We start from the raw sequence: 8706 nt of genomic DNA on the forward strand, positions 1-8706 counted from the left end.
GCTATTAATATTTTTTTTCTTCATTTTATTTTATTCCTTGCAATGTTAAAGAATTATTTATAAGAGGTAAATATATTTAAATAGTTCAATTTGAACAATTAAAATTAATTTATTCAGTTTAGTTATGATTCCTACCTTTATAAATCAGAAGACTACACGTGGTTGTAAAGAGCGAGTATATGGACAAATTAAATTTAGTATGAAAGTTAAGGGGGGGGGGGGGGGGGCAGGTACACTACAGCAATGCATTTGATAAAAGAAGATGGCATTCTCCACTTTTGCTGTATTCATTTTATTTGTTAACAGTTACTTTCAGCCATCTCCATTCAAGCTGTAAAACCAAAAAGACAGCATTTGTGAACCAAAATGAATAGAAGACACAAATTTAAAGACACTGACATTTCAATATGTAAGGCATAGTTTTCTCTTGTAGAACCAGAAAATCATTTGAGAATGGCCTAGAAGATGGAACTAACAACGGACAAATAAAATTAGTACAGGGAAAAAAATGAAAAATGCCACCTTCTTTTAGTATGAAGGTTTTTTTTACTGTAAATCAAACAACAGATGTGCATAAGACGAGGCTCACTGATTCGGTTCACAATTATGTTAATAGAAGCAGATAAATGCCCCTTTCATATACCTAGAATATTTCACCTAATTGGGACATAGGAAAAGGTAAAATGCACTCTAAAAGATTTATGCATAGAGAATAAGAAAAATTCCAGCAGTGGATGTTAGACAAACATGGTATCTGCTGAGTGGTTCAAGAGTGCAGACTCGCTGCTCAGCGAATTTAGTTCATTTCCTGCTGGTCTCAACTTTTTTTTTCCCTTTATTCCTCACAATATTAAGCGATTAATTATAAAATTTAAATATACTTAAACAGTTAAATTTATATATGTCAAATTAATTTAGTTAGGATTACTACCCACGTAAGTCAAAAGGCTGTAGGCCAACACATTGGTGAAATTTTGCATGAGCCACCACTGTCAAACATCAGAATGTGTAAGGAACTTAGTAAGAAGAAGCAGCCATATTTTGTTGTTGGTAAAATCTCAGAGTTCATGACATTGCATTTTAAAAAGAATGATATTATATATTGTTTGAACAGTGTAATATAGTAACATTTAGGATTGCCAATAGGTACATCACATCCTCAAAACAAGTGAGTCCCTCTCATTTCAGGGTCTGACTGAGTGACCTGCCTTCCCTTTTTACCCTTTGCTAACTTATCCCTTTCTTGTTAGCTTACTGATTCTTATTTATATCCTCCATGAAGACGGAACTACAGGGTGTACAGCTTTGCTTCTGCCATTTTTTCTCCAACATTTGAGGCTTTAATGAAACAAATTGGTTACACATGTACCATTCAAAGTATTTTCCATCGCTAGCCGCTACTTTCTCCCATCTTTTGGGCAGTGTATGAGTTCCACATTGAAAAAATTGTTAATCTTTTGAAGTGATCCATGAATCGATTCAATTTGTGACTTCTTCATGAGATCGGAAGTGTTGGTCAGCCAGGCCATGCGTCATTTATCTATACAGGTGATAGTCAGAGGGAGCAATGTCTGGAGAGTATGGCAGGTGGGGTAGGACTTCCCATTGTAGCGTTTCCAAGTATGTTTTGACCTCTTTTTGCAATGGGAGTCGAGCATTGTTGTGCTGCAATATCACTTTATTGTGCCTCTTGCTGTATTGCTGCCGTTTGTCTTTTAATGCTCTGCTCAAACACATTAATTCTGTTTGATAAGGAGCACCTTTGATTGTTTCACTTGGTTTTAACACCTCATAGTACACGACACTGAGCTGGTCCCACCAAATGCAGAGCATTATCTTGGAGCTGTAAATATTCGGTTTGGCTGTCGACATGGAAGCATTGGGATAGCGCAATGATTTTTTTGCATTTAGGGTAATCGTAATGAACACATTTTTCACCCCTAGTCACCATGCTACACAGAAATCCCTTCTGTTTTTGCCTCCGAAGCAACTGTTAACAAACGCCGTTCAACGTCTCTTGGTTTCAGCTCACACTGGACCCAAGTTGGTGTGTCAGTCCCACTAGTCATGCCAATTCTTCTTGAGTTTGACGCGAGTCTTCACTCAGCAGGGCCTCCAATTCTGCTTCTTCCAAAACATTCTCTCTTCCACCAGTCTATGTTGTTAGAATCACCGTTCTTGAAGCATTTAAACCACTCACGATATGTTCTTTCACTAGTAGCGTCCTTACCATACGTGCTTGAGAGCATTCGACGATACTCAGCCACTGTTTTCTTCATATTGAAACAAAACAGTAACAATTCCTGCAAATGGCGAGAATTAGGCTCGTAAACTGAAATTTTCAATCAAGAACAACTTTATGATGACTCAAATCCACTAATGTTTGAATGAAGTTATGTTGACCGAGGTCCAAGCCAGCCGATTGACATCTGTTTCTGTCGACCACTACTTACCATTGTCACCACCTATCGGCAAACGACGGAAGCAAAGTTGTACACCTATTAATAGTTCCAAAAGCTAGGACGATGCTGTGTGCCTTTACATATACTGTAACTGTTGGCAATACAAAATATTTTGTTTCTTGTAGGTAAGTATGGGCCAGTAATCCTGGAATTAAATTTTAAAACTTCTAAAACATAACCGTTCTTTAAATCTGACAGACGCTTCAGTTTATTTTTTATGTACAGAGCTGTCAAGTCTACTGAAATCTGAATTTATGCATTAATGTGCATTCTTAAATGATCTTACAACAATCCAATGCCTTCATTGCTTTCTGTGGCCACACACAGTTAGCTGCACAAACCCTGCTACTGTGTACAGGGTATCTGTAATTAAACTTTCAAACTGCTGTAGAAATAACACCACTGGTCAGAATGACGTCAAAATGTAATGGAATATTATCGATGGAGGTGGGAATCGTATGGCAGAAGAAAAATAGATAGTTACAAAATGTAACAATAGATGGTGCTGTAAGCATCATAATTTAATAGTGGTCGGCTACAAATGACAAATAAATCATACAACAATGTCTAAGTTGTACGTTTGATGTTAAACAAACTGTACTACTCGGTGCGCATGAGTTTACAAATGTGATTCTTTTAGTTACATAAGCCCATCCCCCAGAGTATGGTCATATCACATCGGATCAGAAAAATTGGTTTTTAATTGTCCTGGGGCCAAAAACTGCATAAAAGGCATCAATCAAATCAGATTATTAATTTCCATGTGACTGACACAAAGCATGTTCAGTATGCTGTCCAACGTTTTATGCAGCAAGTTGAAATTGAGACACACCTAATTGAAGTGCTTCCAGGGTCACGTTTAGAATGTGTTGTGAAATGCGTACCTTCAGTGCAGCTAAGTTTGCAGTCGGAACACTGAACACATCTTTCAGACAGCCTCACAGCCAGAAGTTACATGGATTAATATGAGGTGATTGGAACGGCCAGGCTGTAGGGGAATGGCAGCTGATAATTCTAGCATTTCCAAAATGGTGCTTCAGCAGCTGCGTAACTGGATTTGCAATGTGCAGAGGTGCGCTGTCTTGCGTAAAAATGATTTCATCCATGCTGCTGTTGTAGAGCTGCAATGACATGGTTGCGCAAAAGACACTCGTAGCGCTTACCAGTGACTGGAAGCACGTGTCTCTTCAAAAAAATATGGCCCTGTGAGAAATGACGCCATAAACTCACACAGTCACCTCTTCAAGATGGAGTGGTACTCATTGATTTGCATGTGGATTTTCCATTGCCCATGTTCAACAATTCTGTGTATTGACATATCCTGGCAGATGGAAGTAGGCTTCAACTGTCCACAAAATCTTCCATGGCCAATCATTGTCCACTTCCATGCAAGCAAGAAATTCTAAAGCAAAGGTCTCCCTTGCTGGCAGGTCAACAGGAAGTAACTCTTGCACATGGATAGCAAAGAAGGATGTTTCATAGGATTTTACGCACCTTGCTCAAGCTTATGTCTGATGTTCGGGCAATTCTCAGTACACAACATGTTTGCACACAACCACTCATCTTTTCCTGCATTGCTGTGGTGACTGACATTGAATCAGTTTGTTTCCTCCCTCTACCAGGCTGCTTACCAAGAGAACTCATCTTTTCAAATTTCCAAATCATTTTGTCCAGACCCACGGCCGTCATTGGACCAATGTTTTTTTCAAACCCTTCAGTGTCCAGAACATCTACGGAGCGACGTGTGCACAGTCATCCTTCTCGTAATACAGCTTAACGAGCAGAGTATGATCCTGCATTAAGACAGTCACAGCGACCGTTGCAGATGCAAAAAGAGCAAAAGCCATGTACCCAGCATGTTTATACCAACTTCAGTGGGTCATGGGCATGACAGGTGTTTTCATTTACGTATTCTTACACTTACAGCTCCATCTGTTGATCAGTTTTCACACTTTTTTTTTCTTTTGCTAAGTGTTTTTCCCCTTCTCTGATAATATTCCATAGCAATCTGACGTCATTCTGACCAGGGGTGTTATTTCTACAACATTTTGAAAGTTTAACTTCAAATTATATTCTATGTTAATAAATAAATAATAAATAACTTATAGTCTGTCGACATGTGTGGAATCTCTGCACCCAGGTTCTGGCCGTTGTATCTATTAATTTATTTAGAAACATGTATAATCTGCACTGAAACAAATCCATAATAGAAATTCAGGTCTACACTACTGTGATTAAGTATGTCAAGTACAAGTCTCAGTGTGACTGAAGCTTTGGCAGTAATTTCTTCTTATGCACGTGCAGCTGTATAACTTCATCCATTTTTTAAAGGTACACACAGTTCATGAGGAGCATCATATGTGTGCTTCTTGAGGCTCCTTGTAAATCCTTCATGAACATCTCTGACACTAACCTGTTATTGAAAGCCTGCCCCAGCTCTTGGTGTTGACTGTCAACTGACTGAAGGATGTTCCTTTACATTTGGATTGTTGGTAATACTTCATTCTGAACTTGCACTGCAGATTCTATTTTGGCCAACCACAAACTGGACACAACTTGTTTTTGTAAAGGTGCAATTTTTATCTACACTGAAATACTAAATTAATACAGTGTTGCAAAATTGCACACAAACTTAAGAAAATAGCCAGTTATATATAGTGTTATAATTTTGCTGGGACAATAATAATTTGTAGACAGCATTTTGCCTGGCTAGTACAGTTAACTCAGTTTCTATTTGTGTCATAAATGATTGCCTCTAATAAGATAGTAACTTAAAATGAGTACCTCATAGTTAATTGATCCTTATTTATTGTGGTTCTAAATAAGTTTTAATTATGCACAAATAGCTCCATAGTATAGTGTGTCCTAGGAGTTCTGTAGCCTAAGGTATAAACGGTGTATTTTATATTGAAGTATTTCTGTATATGAATTATGTATTCAACAGATCTGTATGAGACCCTGCATCTTGACTTCACCATTCAGATGATGAAAAAATCTCTGTCTCAAGGTGTACTGCACACTGATGAGATGCATAGCTGTTGAGGTGTAACAGTCATTAACTGGTAGCCTCTTGGAAACCTGCCACATCTCAGTGATACAATGCTTACATAGGCATGTGGGTTTCTGTATGGGTGGAACCTTATTTTTATAACTGCTTGTGGGGCTGAGATGGAACTCTTGAAATTTCCTCGTCCCACTGGAACACATGGGCCACTGGTAGGTTATGCTGACCCCTAGTACAGCAGTTCCACTGCAAAATGTCAGGTGTTCCACATGTGACACATGGAAGTACCTGTTACAACAACAAAAACTGCACATGGATTCATTGTGATGAAATTTACGTTGTGGGTCAGATTGATCCTCTGTGAAGTTATGTGGAGCACACAGCATTTTCTTAAGTATGTTCTGCTGTCCCAAAACTCTTGTCTTGGATCTTTTGTTGCTGATGTCTAGCTAATGTCCACATTTATCTTACATATGATGTCGATGAAAATTTACATTCATGTTTACAGTTTCCACAGGAAGATAAGGAAGTTCTACAGGAAGAGCAACACCCTGTAACTTGTGTACAATGAGGACGTCTGTTACTGAAGGAACATCATTCCAACTCAGAGGCTCAAAGACAACACCGAAATGAAGTTTCTCTCAGGAAATAGTGGAGACACATTTTCCATAATGTTGAGATATTCCAAAGCTTCTGCCAGTCGTTAGTCTTCGAGATTAGAGAGCTCTTTTGGAAGCAAAGTTGTTACTTTTGTAGGAGAGAATGCTTCTCCATTTCATTAAAGTTTTGTGAGCCACTGTGTTTTTGTATATAGCTTGATTATGAAAAAAAAGTTTGTTGAAATGTGTCGGATCCAAGTGAGTGGAAGTTAACTTGTTGCAAACTTTCAGTCAGCAAATTCTGGGGAAATATCTTGTCGATAAAACTTACAGTTGATCATTGTTCAAAAGTTATTACTTGCAAAGTAATCTCACTCACAATCTCAAGTCCACAGTTGCTCTTATACACAATTCAAGGGTATATAAAATAACATGTGATGCATGACCCATTTATTATATAGGACAAACTGGAAGGTCTTTTAGTGTCAGATACAAGGAACATTTATCAGAAAAAAGAGGCACTAATACACAACATTTGCTGATTATCTGCTAACTTGTGGATGCAGACCGAAATGCATTGAAGAAATTTCCATTTTACATAGAGGAAAGAAGGGTCATAGGGTCGCTGTACTCGAAGGACGGAGACATTCAAGTATATTTCTAAGAATGATGGCCTCATCCTCAATGAGCAGTTACAACTACATAATATTTTTCTTTCTTCCTTTCTTCTTCTTTTTTTTTATATCCCCCACTGCTCACAGAAATGTGACTCCTCTGTTTTTACTATATTTTCCTGCCTCTGGTTCCGAAACATCATTTTCTTCAAGCCTCATAGGTATGTGCTACTAAAATTATCTTAATGCAAGTAGTTTCTGTATTGTACAGCTGTTTCTAAAATTTTTCTATATTATTCTGTCCTTTATGCAATAGTAATTTCTGTGAAGCCCAATAGATGGCTCTTAGTTAGACTTAATCTGCTTGATTGTTGTGTATTTTCAAAAATACATAAGCTCTCTTCCTTTTTATTTTATTTTTGAAAGTAACTGTCATTTTTCTCAGTTATTTGTGTTATTATGTTTCATATGTTACTGTCCGTAAATCTAATGAAAACGGCTAATTCCTATCAAGTCTAATGTGCTGATCGCGAATATCACAAATACAATTCAAAATTAGCTCTAGTTTTCATTTTACACTATTTTATTACAGTGAGATAATTATATATGGATTTTTATGTGAAGTTTAACCCCTTAGTTTTCAATGTCGTGTGAGAGACATAGCATGCCGACCTGGCCAAATATCACCTAGACGTATCAGAGACGTGGTAAGTTTACCGCGCCGAACAAGCACATGTAGTGTGAGAGTCGTCGTCGGTCGGCCGCGCCAAATGTAAGCAGAACGTCTCGGACAAGTTTCGGAGCTGGTCGAGTACACGCGGCATATATGAAGTGTTCTTCGCCGCATTCGGACCTGCCGACATTACAAAAATACTTTCACAATGTTCCTGACGTGTAGCAAACGTGTTCACGGGAAAGGGAGACATGTGGTGGCATAGCCAACAATGATTTTGCAGGATTTTTGACGGCGGCAGTGACAGTGATAGCGACGTTTTACCTCCTGTACGTAAACGGTGTAAGCGGCTGGTGATTGAAGATGATACTGACGAAGAAGAGCAAACCTACCAGCAACAATCTGAGTCGTGGATGTGGCAAAAGGAAGATTAGATTAGATGAACCAACAATCTGGACGTATAGTATCTTTACAGCACGTGAGTACTAGCATAAGAAAATTAGACATTTTCTATGTAATATTTAGTAGTACATTTTGGGAAAACATCGTAACTGAGACGAATATATTGCACAAGACGTACTCAACAATGAACAGAAGAGAAGAAAAATAGACCAAAATTGGTCTCTTATGGGCTGTAATGAAATAAAAATTAACATTGCGCTATGTATAATTATGGCTGAAGTAAGGAAACCGTCGATTCAGATGTATTGGTGTCCGAGGGCCGTTATAGAAACGCCAATATTTAGGAAGACGATGCCATTCAGGAGATTCCTGCACATAAGTAGATTTCTGCATCTAGCTAATAACAGTTCAGCCAACAACACAAATAAGCTGTACAAACTAATGCTCGGTTTACACCAGCAAGTTATTGCAGCAATTCTTGCGCGGAGGTACTTGCCGCGCATGTTGCTAGTGTAAACATATCTCTAAGTCGACTTGCGACATTAGCAAATTATTGCGGAAGTAACTTGCTGCACGTTTTCCGCTTCCAGTGTGAAACCATGCAAGAAGTATCTACAAGTAACTTGCAGCTTTTAGGATTTATTTCTATTTCCTGCAAGTAGGAAGCGCAAGTTATAGTAAGTATGTCGTCTGCATAACACTCATATTTAACATTTTACTTAATGTGCGGACTTAATTTTATGCAACCATCTTACGTATTATATGCAAACAAATTTCAGAAATGGAGGAGAAACGGGAATGGATGAAGCAGGATACAGAACATTTTATTGAAGCCGTGGAGAGCTATCCCGAAATATGGAACATGCATAACCGGGACTCAAAGGACAGAGTGAAGAAGATGGGCGCATTAAATGAAATCTCGTCGATATTCAACACATTTGTGAAAGAAGTA

This window comes from Schistocerca gregaria, chromosome 1, assembly GCF_023897955.1.
Source record: "Schistocerca gregaria isolate iqSchGreg1 chromosome 1, iqSchGreg1.2, whole genome shotgun sequence".
In the NCBI taxonomy this organism is placed as follows: Eukaryota; Metazoa; Arthropoda; class Insecta; order Orthoptera; family Acrididae; genus Schistocerca; species Schistocerca gregaria.